Genomic DNA, 19,921 nt, shown 5'->3' with positions numbered 1-19,921 from the left:
TTGAGTCACTATGAAAATAATCATTTTCCGAAACGTGACACCTCCCTCTGAACTTAACACAACTTACGATTTTGGCCATATATCACACGACATGACATGACCCAAGAACAAAACAAATGTTGCCACAACCGGCACAGCAACAAACTACTTCAAGACAGCGTTCCTGCACTTAACCTATTGTTCGCCGGATGCCACCTTTCTTTTTCGTTCGACCTGGGGACAGACCATGTCATTCATTTCTGTGGCACCCCCACTCGACTGCAGGAGACGAAGAGACGAAGAAGGAGAGCCCCACACAAAAACTCATGTTTGGGGCAAATCGTTCGAACCTGTCGAGAGTTATTGGGAGTGGGAAGGGTGACTGTGTGGGAGCTTGCTCGAAGATACTGTGGAAATTGGCGCCGGCGTGGGAGTGAAGCAACGCGCTCCCTGGCGTATGCCCCCAACTGATAACCGATGCACACTCGACTTCTTCCATACCTGGTGGTGCTTTCCCCTTTCCCATGGCCGCCGTCGCCAAGCGATTTAATTCATATCCGTGGCAGACCCTCGGTCTACGAAAAGGATTACTTGCATCTGAACTGACCCGTTCCGTAGCGATAGACACTTCCTTTTATTCTGGTTACCGTTGGGTGATTTCATTCACCTCCGGCGGCTACCCTTCTGGCTTTAACCAGAATAGAATTAGAGATATAGGGTAACGGTGGTATTCTTAAAAATAATAATAATAATAAAAAATAAATGAATAAAAATATTATATAAATTTTATATAAATCCTTGGAAGGGAAAGATTTTTTCTTAAGAATACCACCGTCAACCTTTTTCATGGTGGCGTGTTACTGAATAAAATGCTCTGGCTTCACCCAAGAGAGAGACTACCGTATGCGTTTTCGTTCTAAATATTGGATTTTTTTCCCTCTTTACCTTGACGTAATCCATCGTCCATCCACCACACATCCATCTCATCCATCCTTCCGCCTGTCGCCATCCTGGACCGTGAAGGCCTGAGCAGCCACCGCCAAAACAAAATCCGAAGTTTGAAGACGGAGAACACCTACGTGATGCATTTTCAATCCAATCACTTATTCATTTCTTTATGTTTCACTGTACAATAGAACTTCGATATGGAAGAGAATGCTTCATCAGGGCTCGTTTTATATTTCATTGTACATTAGAACTTTGATATTGAAGGAAATGCTTCACTAAGGATCGTTTTAACCACTGTAATCCACTGGAACAGTTAAGAGAATGAATAATATCTTATATTTTCACCCAAGCTTCTGTCCTGACGGACTTTGTGTCTTGGTTGTGCTATTCCAGGTACAATAACCTGATCCAGCAAGTAACGGAACTACACAAGTACATCTTCTAAGTATAAATACATGGTACTTCTACTTACAGATTTGCACTTTTATTTTTCATAAACAAAAGTATTTCCAAGAAACAAAATAGAAAGGAATTTCCGTAGTTGTAGTGTCCTGGGTCAGATCTGAGTGTCCGCAATGGTACATAACCCCACCCAAAAGATAAATAAATAATAACAAAATATATTAAAATGAAACAATAACAACAATAATAATAAATAAATAATAAAAATAATACAACATAAATACATATCCTGAAGCCAGTGTGTACTCCACTGCCATTAGCTTCGCGAGTTGTGGAGGCCTAAATATATTAATTTTTAATTACGTTCTTGCTGCTTTCCAGCTTTTTTTAACAATTGTATTCTGTATTGTATACAAAAAATAAAGAATTGACAAAAATTCCAACAAAATAATAATAACATATGAATATAATAATAATAGTAATGCTAATAAAAATATTGAGTCCTTGTCACTATTACCACGTCCAATGCACTTCGTAAATAAACACCATTCCACCATCATTGACATTACCATTACCAGTACTACTATTACCATTACTACAACTATTATTATCATAACTACCTCCAGAGGCCTGTGGTCGCTCCGTGCAAGCTGCACCCGGTTTTCCGCGTGCCTGTCTAATTGCCAGTCCCGTCCCATCGCCAAGACCGCTCCGGCCCCGGCTCCGGCTCCATGTCCGGCTCCCGGGCCAATAAACCTGGGTGCGCGCTCGCGCTCGCACGCGCGTCAACGTACGCACGTTCCAAGTTGTCACAAAATACATGACACAGAGCCCTTCTCTCACTCACTCCGCTCCCCTTCCAGATCGTCGCTGCAGTTTCTTTTCTCGGTAAAATGCCGAAAAGTTATGTTAATCTGCCGGTTTCCCCAAACGAAATAAAACCGCCAGGCGGGAGATTCAACAAACCACCATTATACAAGAGCGAAATGAATATTCTAATACATTGGATAGACTGAATATCCCACAACCGAAAAGTAATTTAAAGATACATATATTGCGATCCATGTGATCATCTTCAGCGTGGTTGTATAAAGGATGGGTTGACATATATACTGAGGGTGTACTACACGCTGAACAGGATTACAGTTACTGATATACGTATCTCCAAATAACTTTCTTCTCCGATAGTGGGATATTCAGTTTTTTATATGAGGTTGAATTTTATTACATTCGTTTTAAAATGCCACTCTCCTCTAAGTAAGATATGTTGAGGAGGGAGAGGGGAGGATGAGGACGTAGATATGATATGAGGCGGAGGGAGACATAGGAGGAAGGAGGAGGAGGAAGAGGAGGAAAAAGGAACGAGTAGAATAACGACGTAGAAGAGTGATGACGACGACGATACCGGCGGGCGACCGGTCACGGGCCGGGCCGGGCCCGCGGGCTGGTTCCACCCGCCTGAAGAGCGGCCCTTCGCAAGGTCCGCCGAGTTGCACCACCTGGCGCTGAAGCACATCTGGTCAAGTGAACAGGTCACGAATCATCACACGCCAACACAGTTGTCACGGTTTTCGCTCCATTCTTTGAGTTACTCCGGTTGACGCCAGAGAGAGAATGATCCATGCACGCATTAATCTCTTAGGTTGAGAATGCGCACATACTGCACACCCGCGCGCACCCATGCATGAACGCACACACCAGAATACTGAGTATATCCTGACATACGCTCGGGTGGATGCCTGTACAACTAACGCGGTTATCACACTGGGCTATTTTTCCTCGGACATACTTCCTCGAACTTCCATTTGAATAACTAAAAAATGACTTCGTTTACACAAATCTAGATTTCTCTTAAGAACATTTCAACAGTAAAGCCAAAGCTTTCAACTGATTCAATCAACTTGGCCTGTCACTGGCAATCCCTTACGTCCCTGGTGGCACGTTTCCTTCTCCTTCAGGCGCCACCAAGCTATTTTAACAATTCCCGTGACATCCCCTTTGAAGCGATGGTGGGAGCGGGGGAAGGGTAGCCTAACATCGTCCCAGGCGGTACTCTTGCTTTCAGTCTGCCGTCAAGCTATTTTTATTTGCGCAGAAACCCCTCAGTAACGAATTAATCACACACACACACACACACACATATATATATATATATATATATATATATATATATATATATATATATATATATATATATATATATATATATATAGGCAGCGTTAAAACATGAGGCAGAAAAGACGTATTCCAACGGATACCATACTGGACCGAGTGTTAAGTTAGTTCCGGTCGTGTTTCATAAGACAAGGACCCGTGTTCGAGTCTAACAGCCACCCGAGGACTGCTACTTGTCCTCCTCCTTGCCCAAGTCCCTCTCAGAACATGAGTCGTAGATCACCCTTGAATGGTAACCAGACCCGACGGAAGTTACACAGAGGGTGGAGGAAGGGATGTGGGGGGTGTCCAGTGGCGTAGCACGTTACCTCTTGTCTGCATAATTCATTGACACGGTCAATATGGTATTATCTCTATCTTTCTCTCTCTCTCTCTCTTTCTCGTCTCACCCACCAACACCCAGTGGTCGCCTTCTGCATGTAATGTACACTTGTTTATACGCTCTATGCTTCTCCAAAGTTGTACCTGGCAACGCAAAAAGTACATTTTTCGACGCTCTGTATTTCGTAGTTATTTTTGGCAACGACGAAAACTAGACTTTTGCTTGAATGGAGACAGGTTTATTAGCAACCGACCGTGACTCAAGATTTGAAACAAATTTGAACACAAAGCAGGAACCTATTTGATCCAATGAACATTCCCCCCTTTCACACACACACGTCACACCTGCCCGACCCCACTTAAGGAATCAGCTTCAATGAACTTTCATCTAAAATTAACTCCTCCTCTCCCTCCGAAGAAATGTCTAATGTTTCAGAAGTAATTGGTAACTTTTACGAACAACTTTAATGAACAAGTTTGTTGAAGGCATACGGAGTACATTACGCAAGATGTGAGGGCAGTAATTAATAAAGTAATAATAACAATAATAATAATAATAATAATAATAATTATATTAATAGTAGAAATAATAACAATGATAATAACTACCACAATAATAATATTGATTAATAATAATAAAAAATGCAACGAGAAAAATATAAATCGGCAGAGGATCGCACCCCCTCATGTAAAGGGGTTCCACAACAATAACAAATCAATAACAATAATAATCGCCGTATCAGTACGCGCAACAACAACCATAAAAATATTCTAATCATGTTAATTTCACGAATTACGACAAAGGAATGGAAGTCGTAGAAAGATTTCTCGCCCCGAGCGTCCACGTACAAGTGATCCCCACAAGCAAGGTCACTTAATTGGGTCTGATACGTACAGAGGAATAAAGACGGGTGCGTGCGTGCGTACATGCACATACTCGTTTAGCAGTGTCACGGACTCCTCAAGGGGATGGGTGTGCGGTGTAAGGTCACAACTTGACCCACAGATCAGACTATATGAACCCATGACTTCCTCTACAGCAGGGTAGTGGTTGTCGATCACGGGTCCAGCACGTCATCGAAGACCGTGATGAATCATATAAAACGGTAATTGGGCTGTTCAGCGCCCACTCATCCCTGGCAGGACCACGCACACCTTTTCTGAATCTGTCTGTCTACGATCTGAATAAATTCACAGTGCTTGGTGTTCAGGTACTGGTGCTTATCTCGCATTCTCTTAGTTGTGGTTTCGCATCCCGCCCTCCTCTCCGATTCCCAGCAGTGACTGTTACCTGTTCCAACGGTCCATGCGCACAGGGCAAAGGTGACAGCTTTGGCCGCGGCAACGCGCCTCCTGGCGTACGCTCTCACTTTCTTTTTCTTGGGTGATTCAGCGAGTTAAAAAAAAAAATCAAAGTTTGATTTTTAAATGAAAGGGATATTATAGATTTAGACAGCTTCTTGTAAAACGTACACGCATGCGCGCACACACACACACACACACACACACACACACACACACACACACACACACAGTCTCGTCCGCGCCAAACCACGGTCATGCAGCCGTTTGCTTTGGCGTGCCCTGTAATTTACAGTTCCGGGCCAGGGCGAGTAACGACTAATGTTCCGACAAAGTTGTTTTGATGCACTTTTCATCAATGACCGACTTCAGCGGTGCGCAACCGAGAGCGGAATGCCCGCAGCGAGATGAGGAGGATTGACGGGTTTCTAATCCGCCTCGTAACTAGGTAGGCCCGGGTTCGATCCCTCAAGGCCTCCCAGTGACTGCCACTTGCCCTGACTATACATACATATCGTGACGGTTTCGTATACTGCCTAGCGCCTCCTGGGATAGACGCGATGTTCTCCACTTCTGAGTCTCCAAAGATGATTTTATTCAGTTGAGGGGAACGTCACCACAACGGGGATGTGTGAGTGTGTACATGGGAATTAAATCGATCTGTACGCCAATCTGCTACGCAGGTATCCATCAAGGACACCGTCAACCACAGGTATTTCTTCAATTCATTTCTTCTGAGGCAGCTGCTGCTATCGCAAGGGACACCTGCTCGTTTTCTCAATCGCGAGACGATTTTCTCCGTGTATCTACCGTTACTGTTATCATTACTTTAATTACTTTTATTACTACTATCACTAATTATTATTTTCATAATTATTAGTATTATCATTATTACCATTATCATTATAACTATTGTTATCATTGCTTTTATTATCATTGTTGTTATTATTACTATTGTTATTATCGTTTGACTTGGCCATCCTTCATATTACGAGGAAAAAAGAACTTTGGTATACATATATAACCATTATCATTCTCAGCATTACCATTACTCGTATCGGTTTCGCAGTGTTGGTCCTGTGTGGGGAGTGAGTGCATCTTGTAGAACCCGTCATAGACTTTCCTTTCAATCTGCGATGGTGTTACCCTACCTATCACCAGGCATGCCCTCTTAAAAGAAGACGAAGAAAAAGATAAAATAAAACAAATAACACATACAGAATAAATTAATAAAATAAATAAATAAAATGAAAAAAAAATAATAACAAGGAAATGAAAAAATAAGAATGAATAAAATAATGCAAATACGCAAAATAAAAACCACGATAACAATGAAAATGGAAAACGGAACTGTTTCGTGCTGGACCATGGAAGGGAGGAAGGTTCCCACCAGATGACTAAAATGGTCAAAATAAGCTTTCTATCTAAACAAAGCCCATCATCGGTGGCGGGGCCTGCAACTGCTGTCGTTGGAATCTGAAGCTGGGACGGTGGAGAGATCATCAGTGAAAAAAGAGAAACGGCACAATGATATGCAGACAGATGGACTGAAAAAAAAAAGTCGAGGAGTGGGAGGGACGGGGGGAGAGAGAGGAGAGGGGGGGAGGGAGGGGAGAGAGAGAGAGAGAGAGAGAGAGAGAGAGAGAGAGAGAGAGAGAGAGAGAGAGAGGGGGGGGGGGCGGAGGAAGGAAAGAAACGAGAGGGAACGAGAGACAAAAGAGACAGGCAGGCAGAGAGCGAGAGACAAATGAGAGATAGAGATAAAAAGGGAGGGAGGGAGGGAGAGACAAATAAGAGAGAGAGTGTGTGTGTGTGTGTGTGTGTGTGTGTGTGAGAGAGAGAGAGAGAGAGAGAGAGAGAGAGAGGGAAAGTACGAGAAAAGGGGGTTGAAAAAGTGTGAAAAAACGAGAAATATATATATATATATATATAGAAAAAAGTGGGAAAGAGAGACTTACGTTTCATACGGCTTTCAACGTAAAATATGCATCGTGTGCCAGTTGGAATCCCAACGCCTACTGTACCTTCGCCGTCTGAACATGAACCAACGCTCCACGCAGCGCTGTCTTTCAACGCTACTCTCAGACTCAAACACTTCTGGCTACCGACAGATGATTTTATTCAACAGAGGAAGAGACCCACGCTTCGCAGCATGAGCGTCCAAATATTCCTAGTGAATTAATTCAATCTATAATTTGTCCTGGTTGCCATCAAGCGCTTATATTTATCCGAGGGAGAACCAACACTCTAACCCACTTGACCTACACCTAATCAAATCACCCGGCGTCAACCATAAGAGAATCCTTCAAGTGCGTCACAAGGTGGGGTAGTTTGATAATTTTGTTAAGTCCAAATCCCTTCCGTACCGGGTGGCACGTTTCCTTTCCTTCTACCTTCGTCTCTGAGGAACACAACAACGGTAGCGAAGGAATTAATGAGAATGTCGGCTTTGCCGACCGGTAAAGCCGCGTCCACACTTGTTGCATTTCCACGTATCGTATCATCTTTGCGTACCACCTAGTGATACGATACGGTGCAATAGGGTATTGTACCCACTTGTTGTGTATACTGTATACGGATACGCAACAAGTGGGTACAATACCCTGTTGCACCGTATCGTATCACTAGGTGGTACGCAAAGATGATACGATACGTGGAAATGCAACAAGTGTGGACGCGGCTTAAGCTCCTTCTCTCTCTCTCTCTCTCTCTCTGATGACGTCACAACGGCCACCAGTTCCTCTTTTTGGGGCCTCGATCTGCGACTTATCATTTCTTTATCAATTTGTTTGTTTATTTATTTATTTATTTATTCATCTATCTATTTCATCTTTTTTTTTTTTAAGGAAGGGTGCAGGACTGGTACCCACTCGGTCTTGACTGACTGGTTGTCGTGTCCTGAAGGAGACCTGACCTGACCCAACCTAACCTAACTCGAAGGAGATAAGGAGCCAAGGTCATACAAAACTGGTCCCTGGAAGTGCGTCCGACGGCCGTGTAAACTCGCTATGACGTCATCACCGTGAAATGATTATACTGTACATCATTCATGTGTATCATTTCAAAATCGCATGATCGGACGGTATGAAGTAGATTAAAAACACCACAACCACACGCCAACATGATATTTTTTTTATGTACACTTAAGATTTGGTTCCTTGGCGCGCGCGCACACAAACACACACGACTCGACGGCGCAGTGGTAGCCTTCGCAACTGCTAACCCAGCGGTCCTATTTCGAATCCCGCCCAGGGCTGAAATAATTTCAGTATCGTTGCGCTGCGAGCCGTTACTCCAACTCTCGTGGGCGGGGATTTGTGTGTGTGTGTGTGTCTGGTCACAGCATTACTTATAGATCGGTCATACCCGTACACTAGATCAGAGCTTTCATCCGCAAGGGTAGTAGCTGTCGATCACGAGTCCAACACGTGATTCAAGACCATGGTGAATTACACACACATACACACACAACTCCACAATCATGCATTAACCAACATGTACACTTATTCGGGCTGCCTCCATGCGATTTTTATCAGCTGAGAATAGGAGGGGACTCCATCGTTGCTTGTCACTCGAAACCGTGAAGATAAACTTTCGTGTAACTGCCCTACTTTATGGGACGGTTTAGCACTATAAGCACTTCAATATGATATATTGTGGACAATAAACCAGAGTTCCCATTCCAAGTCCCATATGTTGATTTAACGATCACCAACGCTCCCTCAATGTCGGGTAATACACTTATTAATTCCTTACCTTCACTGTGTGCAACAGTGTCTGCGTGAGTATGTGTGTGTGTGTGTGTATGTGTGTGTGTGTGTGTGTATGTGTGTGTGTGAATGTATGAGTGCGTGTGTGTGAAAGAAAGAAAGAGAAAGAGAAAGAGAGAGAGAGTAGACGAGGGCAGTAGAATGAGTCAGCATTTTGTGTTGACTGTTGTTCGTGTGCACACACCCGCATGAAGGGGACGTACATATATGTACATTGATCCCCCTCACGTCAATTAACACGCGCTTGCACTATTCATGTCTTTCGACCTCACATTCCTTTACTATGAAAGTGTCATCGGTAGTACGGCAGTGTCTTCAAGTACGACTGTTCTCGATTTTCTAGTAAAAATCGAATTAAAGCCTCTTTCACTCCTCAGTACTACAGCGGCCCATGTCTTCTTGAGAACTGAGGGAGCTCTCTGGGTCGTATCTTTACGACTTGTGTTACGACCTCGCAAATAGTCGACGTAAACAAATACGCTTCCTTCAGGTACGCAGGATGCTAGTCGCAGTTCTGCCTTTAACTCGGTGATAATTAAATTTGCGTCTCTTCCTACACACCGATCTCGCACAACCTACCCCCTCCCCTCCCCTCCCTATCCCTAAACTTGACAAAAATAGTTTTTAAAACAGGACTCAAGAACTTCAATCTGTCATTTACCAATTACGTCGATTTAAAAACTTACTAACAATGTAACAAATTCTAACATGCAATAACGCCTTGCTAGCGCGTAGGAAATGTTATGAATTTTCAAATAAAGAAAGATGAAAAAAACTCAAAACCTTGGTAAAGCATCGGTCTTTTAAAATGAAGCTGATTGTACATAACTGTACGGATTAGATAATACAAGGAGTACTTTTACGATGAGGACGAGCATCCACAAATGTACATGTATATGTAGCGCGTGTAACTAATTTCACGTTTTACTCGTGGCCTAAATCCCCACTCACTTCCCTCTCAGCTGAATAAAAATTTCTGGCACTAACTCGATTCAAATCCCCAATAGAGTAATACTTGTATACGAAGTGTAGTCAATATCAGTGGTGCCGAGGAATGACTGGAATTCCATCGAGCATCGGGCATTTCCACTAACCGATGTATAGAAGAAGAAGACTAGGAAGAAGTATAAAAAGAAAAAGAATAAGAGCACGAATAAGATTAAGGGGAGGAATCTGTCCTTGTGCAGTGCCTCTCCAGACCTCCCTCTTACCTTCCGTGAGGTCATGAGGCACCCGCAGGTGAGACTTCAACCCCGCCACAACCTCACCTTCAGTTCTATTCTCACGTAAAAGACCAAACCCTGGGCTCACTTTCCTGGTTCCTCCTTCGCCAGGAGGTTTCTGTCCAGTTTGGTTGAGGATGCCCCGCAGGAATGACCTGCAGGGCATGGATGGGGATCACAGGTGCTAATGAACATGGGACTGCCTTGTGTAGGCCTCATGGTCTCTTGCAATCTCCTTCATTCTTATGTTCTTATGTTAACTTCCTTAACCCTTTCAATACAGTGACATACTTTACATATTGTCATGATGCCAATAATAGTTAAACATATTCAACCGAGGGGGAGGGGGGCCTTATTGGGGGCAATTGAGACTTCAGTTTGGCAGAACAATGATCTGTGTGGTATGGCGCCACATTCACGGACATCATCCTATTAATAAGGCACGGGAAAAAATCATAATAAATAAATGAAATAACAATGATAATAATAATAATAAAAACCGGTATGGTGCAAAGGTTCCACGTACATATTATATTAGTACTCTGACGGATTCGCTGAGGCCTTGTTCACATAACGCTCATACAAGAGACAGCTCGTCCAACGCCTTCCTATTACATGCATTTTCTGCCCTAACACTGAAACCTGTGTGGTGGAAGAGAACACATTATCGGTCCGGCGTGTTCCTCCCTACTGACATGAGTTATCAACACTAGTGTGAGAGGTTACATGGAACACACTAAAACTAAAGGAGACTTTATTAATGCAAGGCCACGGCCATGACCAGGAGGCGTTAACCCCAATCCTTTCAATATAATGATTCCCTTTACAAACTTTGCTCTGGGTGACGCATGGAGATTCCATTCAGCTCCGGCTAGATCCTGGGCTAAAGGGTTCGAATTGATTTCTTTAAATTTATTGTGTTGTTCGTGACACCCTTGCACCTGACGTGTTCTCCATGACAATGCAAAAACACTCTTGATAAGGGAAATGTTCAATCTCGTGTATGTTTGGTATTCACCATGGTTTCACCATGGTCATCAAGTGTTGGACTCGTGATCGACAGCTATTTCCCTCCCGGAAGAGAGCTCAGAGCTCATTTATGACCATCTTTGGTTAATGCTGTGATCTTACACGCGCACACACACCCAACTCCCCACCGAGTTGGAGTAACGACCCGTAACGCAGCGATATTGAAATTATTTCAGCCCTGGGCTGGATTCGAACCCGGACCGCCGTAGTAGCAACCGGGAGCTTTACCACTGCGCCACAAGTCGTGTGTGTGTGTGTGTGTGTGTGTGTGTGTGTGTGTGTGTGTGTGTGTGTGTGTGTGTGTGTGTGTGCGTGATTCACCAAGGTCTTGCGTCACTAGGATCATCATCGACAGCTACGATCCTCCCTACTGAGAATTCTGACATTAACCACTACACCAACAAGTGTGTGTGCGCGCGCGCGCGTGTGTGTGGGTGTGGGTGTGCGCGCGCACTACCGTCCTGCATATGCATAATCATTTACTAGTAATACACGTGAAAGTTACCCTCGAGAGATCCCTCACTGTGGTTTAAATTCATTTATCTTATCTGTACTACAATGTTATTCCCTTCATGCGTCTACATGGAAAAAGGCATTTCTTTATTTCTTCAGAACATTTTGTCTTTTTCATGTCCACTTGTTCTTCTTTTTGTAAAACATTAGAGATCATCTTTGTCGATTGTGTCCTCTAATTTCATGAATGTGAAAAGAGCACTCATGCCCCCCTCTCTCTTTTTCTCTCCCCCTCCCCCCGTGTGAGCACTTCCAGCTTATTTAGTATTTCCTCGTATGATTCTCTCTCTCTCTCTCTCTGTGTTCTGTTATGCACGTGTCCACGTATGCGTATACACACACACATATAAATACACATATACTTTATATATATTACGTACTACATACACGCAGATATGTAAGGAATTATATATATTTCACCCATGCACGCGGGCGCTCATGATATATATCATTATAAATGTCGTTTATTCAGGACTAGATTGGCAAGACTGGTTCCTTTTTATATCTGCCACACAACACCTGTAGTTCACATGTGATGCGCAGGTGTGCGTGTAGCAGAGCGAGTGTGACGGGTGTGGGGGGATATATAAGGTGGGGTGGGGAGGGAGGGGGGAGATATCATAGTAATTCATACATCACGTTCCCATAACCCCCTTCTCCCCTAACAGACACGACTCCAGTCAACACCAATCAAGATAAGATTAACTCTTTCCTGACAGAAGAGAATACTTGAGCTGAATAAAAGGTTAAGTATCTCTTGGTACGGAAGTAATTTCACTCTCATTCCCCTCCCCCCCATCCCAGGGGGAGAAGGGGGGGGCAGTTTCACGTTAACATATGCTAACTTGACCCCCGGCCGCCATCTCCCCACCGGCCAAACACAAACTTTTCGCCGTAGCCGACAGATTCGCATCGCCACCTGCGTTATTTTTAGCATTTACCACAGAGATACACATCACAAGGATCTTTACGCGGCGGTCCTTCGAGGTTCTGGTGAGAACTTGGCCTCAATGAATACAAAGTAGATAAGGCAAAATGGGCTTAACTTACAAGGTCGCAGATTTTAAGGACTTCTCTCCCTCTTAAGGGGATCGAGCCAGGGCACCAAAACAACCCCATTCACATATTTTCAGTATTGATATTGACGTACATGTCAACCCTACCCTTTATGCTTCCAACTAATTGGTCCCCCGTTGTCTAGGAGAAAGAATAATAAGAGAGGTGAGAAACGAAGAATATAGTGTTGGAAGGCAGAGGAGACGACGATGGAGGACGGGGATAACTGCTTGAAAAGAAGGAAGGAGCTTGATTGATTGTAGAAGATCTTCGAATGATCCACGAGACAAGGAAGCGTGCCAGGGGAAAGGTGGGGGTTGTGGTGCCATATATAAAGGGAAGGGAGACAAGATGGAGTGAGGAATTACAGGGTTGTCAGCCTAATGAGCATCCCTGGGAAACTGGATGATGGAATCAGACCAGAAGAACAGAAGTGTATAAACTGAAAGGATGTCAGGATGAGAGATATGGTGGTATTGGATGGCAGAGAGTTCGTAATCTTGTATTTGTATCTGAATAAGTGGGTGATAAAATACACTGACGGCATGCACAGCTCTGGGGGGAAATCTATGTCGAAGTGGATAAGTGTTGCACAGTGTGTTGAATATGATCGTGTTGGCAGATTGATATGGGCAGTGAAAAGAATGTATGAGGAAAATGTGACACGTAAACAGAGGAGAAAATAGAGAGAAGACGAAATAATTCAAAGTGGAGATACGATAGAAGTGAAGGAGAGGAGGAAGAGTAGGAAGGCAAGAGATGCAGTTATGAAATTAATTGTCACCCTTGGATGTTATCGAGGTTATACAGATAACCCTTATCCTAGTTGGAGTTAAATTTAACATCAGCTGTGAACACTTAGCTTGGCTGGGCAAAGATAATCGTGAAGCTTTGTTTCCCTTTCGTTATGTTGTACGGATTACATCGGAAACTCAAAGCGACATGAGACCTCTCGCACCATGATATGGCTCCTTATATACATATATATATATATATATATATATATATATATATATATATATAATGAAGGTGGAAAAAGAAGTCACGGGTCTAGTTCCGAGTTCCTGAGTTTATTCCTGACCGGTTTCACTCTAAGGTTTCTATGCTTCCTCTGAAGAAGCATAGAGCGAAACCGGTCAGGAATAAACTCAGGAACTCGGAACTAGACTCGTGACTTCTTTTTCCACCTTCATCAACTTGTCACAATGTATCAGCATATATATATATATATAAATATATATATATATATAGAGTAAATAAGATCAATAGGTAAACGAATAAATACGTAAAACGAGTTAATAGAAATTAGTTGTTGTTTAATTAACTGAACCTGAAGAGCCCTCACAACATCTTATCAAGGAAGTTTGTTACAGCCATTGACAGCGTGATCGGCAAAGACTTAGTCGAATTGAAAATTACATTATATATATACATATATATATATATATATATATATATAATGTAATTATATATATACATGTAATTGTGTGCATGTATATATATATGTATATATACATGCACACACTTATAAGTGTGTGTGTGATATACACGTAGAAGACGATGAGCATACCGAAACAACTAATTGGAGGCCTGATATTGTTATTACTATAGGAAGAGTTGGTGATAGCAAATACAGTGTTTAGGAAGAATGTCAAACATAAGTACACATGGGAGAGGGTGGTGGATGGGTGGTAGATAGAGCGTTAATGTACCATATATTGGTAACCTGGAGAATAGTTGGAAGAATTAATTATGTGCATGTTATAAGGGGAGTGAGTTGGGGAATACCAGGCTTTTTGGTGGATGGTAAGTTGAGAGTGAAGGATAGATGGAGAAAGAGGAAAAGGACAGAAGGTAGGGAGGTGCTTAGAGTGAACTGCTTAAACGAGAAAGAAAAGGAGTACAAGCTGAGAGAGTGGGAGAGAGTGAAGGATAGAGTAGAACTAGGAGTGGAGGAGGAATGGGGATACTTCAAGGAGGGAGTCATAAGTTATGCAAAGATGGTGTGTGGAACAAGGAGGACGGGAGGAAATAGAAGGAAGGGTAGTGAGTGGTGGGATGAGGAAGCAAAGAAGGTTGTCAAAAAGAAGCGAGCTTTCACAGATTGATTAAAAAATAGGACGAATCATACGAGAGGTACAAAGAAGAGAGAAAAGAAGTAAAGCATAAGATACAGGAGGCAAAGAGGAGAGCAGATGTGAAGTGGAGTAAGAGTATGAAAAAAAATTGAAAGTAATAAAAATATGTTTTGGAAAGAAATTAAGAGAGGAAGAGGAGGCAAACCAAGTAGAGAAAAGATAAAAGGTGCAGATGGAGAGATGATAAAGGAAGAAGGCAGTAAGAGGTAGATGGGCAGAGTATTTTATGGAGTTGCTAAATGTGAAGGGTAGCGAGGGAAAGGTAGTTGCAGTGGGAAGCACTAAGAAAATAACAACGATGAGTGAGGAAAATGAAGGAGAAATAAGGAAAGATGAGGTGAAGGCAGTTGTTAAGATAATGAGAGCAGGTACAGCACCTGGGTTGGATGGGTACTATGCAGATGCAGAATGTCTATAAAAAAATGAGGTACAGTGATGGTAGACTGGCTGGTGAGGTTATTTAATGCTTGTTTAAGAGAGGGTAAAGTGCCGGAGAACTGGAGGAGTGCTTGTATAGTTCCACTTTATAAGGGAAAAGGGGACAAGTCTGAGTGTAGTAGTTTCAGAGGGATCAGTTTGTTAAGTGTAGTTGGGAAGGCTTATGGGAGAGTCTTGATTGAGAGGATTAGGAGAGGAACAGAGGGAGTAACTGCTGAGGAACAGTGTGAGTTTAGGAGAGGTAGGGGTTGCGTGAATCAGTTTTTTGTGGTAAGACATATATGCGAGAAGCTTTAGGAAAAGGTATGGATGTTTATTGGGCCTTTAAGGATTTGGAAAAGGCTTATGACAGAGAAGACAGGAAGGCACTGTGGGAGGTATTGCAGATATATGGGATAGGAGGAAAGCTTTTAACAGAAGTCAAAAGTTTTTACGAGAGTAGTAAAGCTTGTGTTAGAATCAGAAATGGAGAGAGTAGTTTGAGAAGGTGGGACTTCGCCAGGGTTGTGTTATGTCACCTTGACTGTTCAATTTATACATGGATAGGGTGGTGCGAGAGGTAAATGCAAGGGTAATGGGTCGGGGATTGGAGATGGTTAAAAATGGGAAAAAATGGGAGATAAGCCAGTTGTTTTTTACTGACGACACTGCGCTTGTAGCAAGCTCAGAGGAGGGATTGAGGAAGTTAGTGACAGAGTTTGGGAGGGTGTGCGAAAGAAGGAAGTTGAAGATAAATGTGGGTAAAAGTAAGGTGATGAGGTGTACAACGGGTGAAAGTGGTAGCAGTCTGGAAGTGAGTATTAGGGGAGAGAGACTGGAGTAAGTGGATAGTTTTTGATACATGGGTGCGAATGTGGTGGAGAAGGTAGGAGTGGAGGTGGAGATAGAATGTAGATGGGTAAGTAAATGCCTTGGGGGATTGAAAAATGTAATGGCAAATAGACATTTGGGAACGGATGCTAAGAGGAGATTGTATAAAGGAGTGATTGTACCAAAAGCACTCTATGGGGTAGAAACATGGAACATAAGAGAGTAAGAAAGGAGTTTGAATGTGTTTGGGATGAGTCTGAGAAGTATAATAGGGATTACTAGGCTGGATAGAATGAGAGACGAGGATTCGAGGAGAACAGAGGTGGAAAGGGAGTTGGGAGATAGGGCTGATGAAAGAGTATTGGGATGGTTTGGACACATGGAAAGTATGAGTGAAGAAAGATTAGTAAAAGAGGTGAGGAAGGCAGAGGTGGAAGGAGTGAACATGAGGGGGTGACCAAGGAAAAGATGGATGGATGGGGTAAAAGAGGGATTGGGAAAGAGAGGAATGTCTGTTGAAGAAGGACGGTAGAACAGAAGATAGGGGTGAATGGAGAATGGCTGTGTGTGGATGATGCTGTGATGCATGAAAGCGAGTGAGGAGTATGTAAGGAAAATAAATTGACGCAGCCCGAAGGGATTTCTCCCCGTCTTCTCCATTTCGGCATGAGGGGACGGAGGGGGGGGGTCGCCGACTTAATAAAGCTGCCTTGATGTGGATGTGCTGTGTCTTGCGACATTGCTTCTGACCCAGTGCAGTGGGCGAGATGCAGGGATGAGCCGTCATCCAGGAGCCAAGATGAGATGGAGGGAGGGGGGGTGGATGGAAGGGATGGAATGGGTAGGAGTGGATTTTATGCCTTTGTTATTTGGCTACCTCCCTTGTAAAGGATAATAATAATAATAATAATAATAATAATAATAATAATAACTATAACATCAGGCCTCCACCTGACTTAAGTTTTGGTATGCTCATCGTCCTCTACATGTAACACACACACACACACACACACACACACACACAATGCAGCGTTGTACTGACGTTTACTCCTAGTCGTCCTGACTGCCACTCTTTCCGTCTAAAACTGCCCGACGGAAATGTCCCACCCCGAAACCCAATATTTTTGTTTGGAAACGCCCAATTTCACCAATATTTCTGAGGGTTACCCACTCCTTCAAAGGAAAGGGCAAAGGAGCGAAGATATACAATATGGCTGACGAAAGGTTGAACAAGGAAAACTTCCAAGTCTGATTAACGAGATTAAATCCCTTTTGTACGTTTTTTTTTTTTTTCAAATGTCTTTATCTTCTGAACTGTTCCCGTCCACATTTTGAAAGAACTGCCCAGACCCCGGGTTCTTATTTCATGACGAACACTGAAAAAGGATCTTAAGAAAAGAAAACAGCGATCAACAACAGTCGACCCGTCAGCCGATGAGCCTCGAACCCCCGAAGAAGGTACACACCAGGTCACCCACCACAACGGTTTGGAAAACAACTGTCATTCAACCTCATCACCACATAACGGCCACATTTGTCCCCCCTCCCCGTCCAATCCCCCTCCCCCCCACCACTCACCACGCCCAACCCCGCCCACTCGTTTCCAATGAACCCATGTTCACGACCCTTCCTCCCCCCCTTTTTCTTTATATCCTCACCACCACCCCACCCCTACCCCCAACCTACGCTGTGCCGCTTCCTACCCTGGCGAGCACGGAGCCCCCTTCACCCCTTGTCAAAAAGACCCTCCTCCTCACCCTCCCTTCCCAGCTCCTCCAGTTGAACCACAATTATTCCCTATCCTTCTCCTTTCCATAAACTATTTCTTCATTCACATACTCAAACACAAACACACACACGAACTCCCAGCAACGTGGTAATACCCTCGGCTTCCCCCAGCTCCCTCAAGCTCCTCCCAAGTCCCAACTCTTCACTTCCCTTCCGGCGTGCTTATCCCACCCACCCCATCCGGGCCGCTCCCCACCTCACCCCACCCACTCCCCCTTCGAGCTGCCTAGCCTCCCCTTACTCCCTCCTCAGCCAGACGGTGTGTCCGATCCCCCAAATCCTTCCTGCCTAAGTTACCCTTTGCCCCCTCCTTCTGCGGACTACCTGAGTCTCACCCCCCAATTCCCCAAACTCTCCCCCAGCCAGCCGAAGTCCCGATCTTTCCAAATAGACCTCCCCAACCCACTCCCCTTTTTTCCTAACTTCTGCAACAGACAATTTTAATCAGATGGGGGCGGGGATGGTTGATTCGGCTTAAAGAATGGGTTCTCGATCAATCGATTTCTTTCACCCCGACGCCCCCTTCCCCAAACACTAATACATAGGAACAAATAATCCCCTTAGGACACCACGAAGACTGGAGCCTCCCCGCCCCGCCCCGCTCCACCACCCAATCCTTAGTAAATAAACACCCTCTCTTTTTCCACAAATTGGCAAAACGCTTGGATCTTCTTCTGTACCTCCTACAGGTAATCATCATCTCCTTCAGGATCTTAAGTCATATTTGCCCCTCCCCCCTTACTGAAGGACCCCCAGAAACCTTCCCCCGCCTTTATCAGGCTACCAGAGCCCCTACCAGCCCCCTTCCCCCCAACCCCGTCCCCTCCTCCAGGCAGTCTGAGAGCGAGCGGTGGGGTGTTCTTGCTTGGTAGCCACGTGCGGTCTGTTCACTTTTTTACAAGTTCTTGTGTCCGTACTGTCCTTCGCATAACCGGGGCTGGTTATTCCACGCCTCACCCACCTCCCTCCCTCCAGCGTCAACTGCCCTTTCAATCATTCATTTCCCCATGATTACCAATACTCCGTTACGCTAGTGCTGGGTGTTCCCCTAGGGTAATGATTACCCTGTAGCAGGGACGGTATCGTTTCGTTATTGGTATTCGACTGCCCATCAACGCCTCACCTCCCAATACGCTCCCTCAAACTTCCACTCTCCCAATGGCCTGTATAGGAAGTGTTGCGTTTTCTGAAATTTCGAATATTCTTTCAGTCCTCGATTTTAGTGACCTAACTCCCCACAGTCCTACTCCCCCTTCATCCCTTCAATCTTCCTCTACCTTAACCCCTTCGGCACTGCCGCGCCGTTTTAAGAATTCCATCCTGGTTAACGTAGGATGATTGGGTTCAACTTCACTAACTTCCCTTCCGAACCGAGTGGCAGCTTTATTCCCTTCGCGAAGAGGTCAACTGTCTCTTTCCTGCATAAATTTCATTTTATTTTCTCTTTTCTCTTCATTTGTTTTCCCCCTTTGGATCCGCGAGTAAACCCATTGGGTGGCGTTTGTGCAGTTTCCAAACGTAGCTGATTCGTTGTTAAACCACTCTGCCTCCTTTTTTCTGGTTGGACCGGGCCGGGGCAGAGCCTCCACTCCACTCCACTCGCCTTCATCCCCCCCCCCCCACCACCTTTGTTTCGCGTCACAATCGGGCCCTATCCTTCACATGGACTTTTTCGTGTCCATGTTCCTCCTCTTTTTTCCCTCTCTTTCGCTGTCTCTCATGTTCCCTTACCCTCCGTTTTCCGTCCTTTGTGCCGACTCTCCCCCAGTCCTCCCGCAAACCCCTCTCCCCCACTCTCTCCACACTGCCGCCGGAAAAAACGCCCCCTCTTCCTCCTCCTCCTCCCCCTCCGTCACTTAGGCTTGTGACGGTGGACTCTCATCCCCACAAGAGCCGCTCTTCTTCCTTTTCCTGACCCATTCCCCGTCGTCAAATTCACCTCTTCCCTCATCTTTCCCTTCATGTCGAGCCTAGCCTGCAAAACACTGTGCCTACCCTATGTGCCCCATCCAAAACCTCTGCCTATATC

The 19,921-nt window shown here is 44.4% G+C and overlaps 1 protein-coding gene across 18 annotated transcripts in view; it reads right to left on the bottom strand.

Moving 5' to 3' along the window:
• Ssdp (Sequence-specific single-stranded DNA-binding protein) overlaps nucleotides 1-19,921 on the bottom strand; it is a 575,744-nt gene that overhangs the window by 464,331 nt on the left and 91,492 nt on the right. The window lies entirely within an intron of this gene.

Source organism: Oratosquilla oratoria, chromosome 22, assembly GCF_046742065.1.
Source record: "Oratosquilla oratoria isolate Oo_2021 chromosome 22, ASM4674206v1, whole genome shotgun sequence".
Classification (NCBI taxonomy): Eukaryota; Metazoa; Arthropoda; class Malacostraca; order Stomatopoda; family Squillidae; genus Oratosquilla; species Oratosquilla oratoria.
Note: the sequence above shows the minus strand (reverse complement) of the source record. Positions and strands in the feature narration are given on the sequence as shown.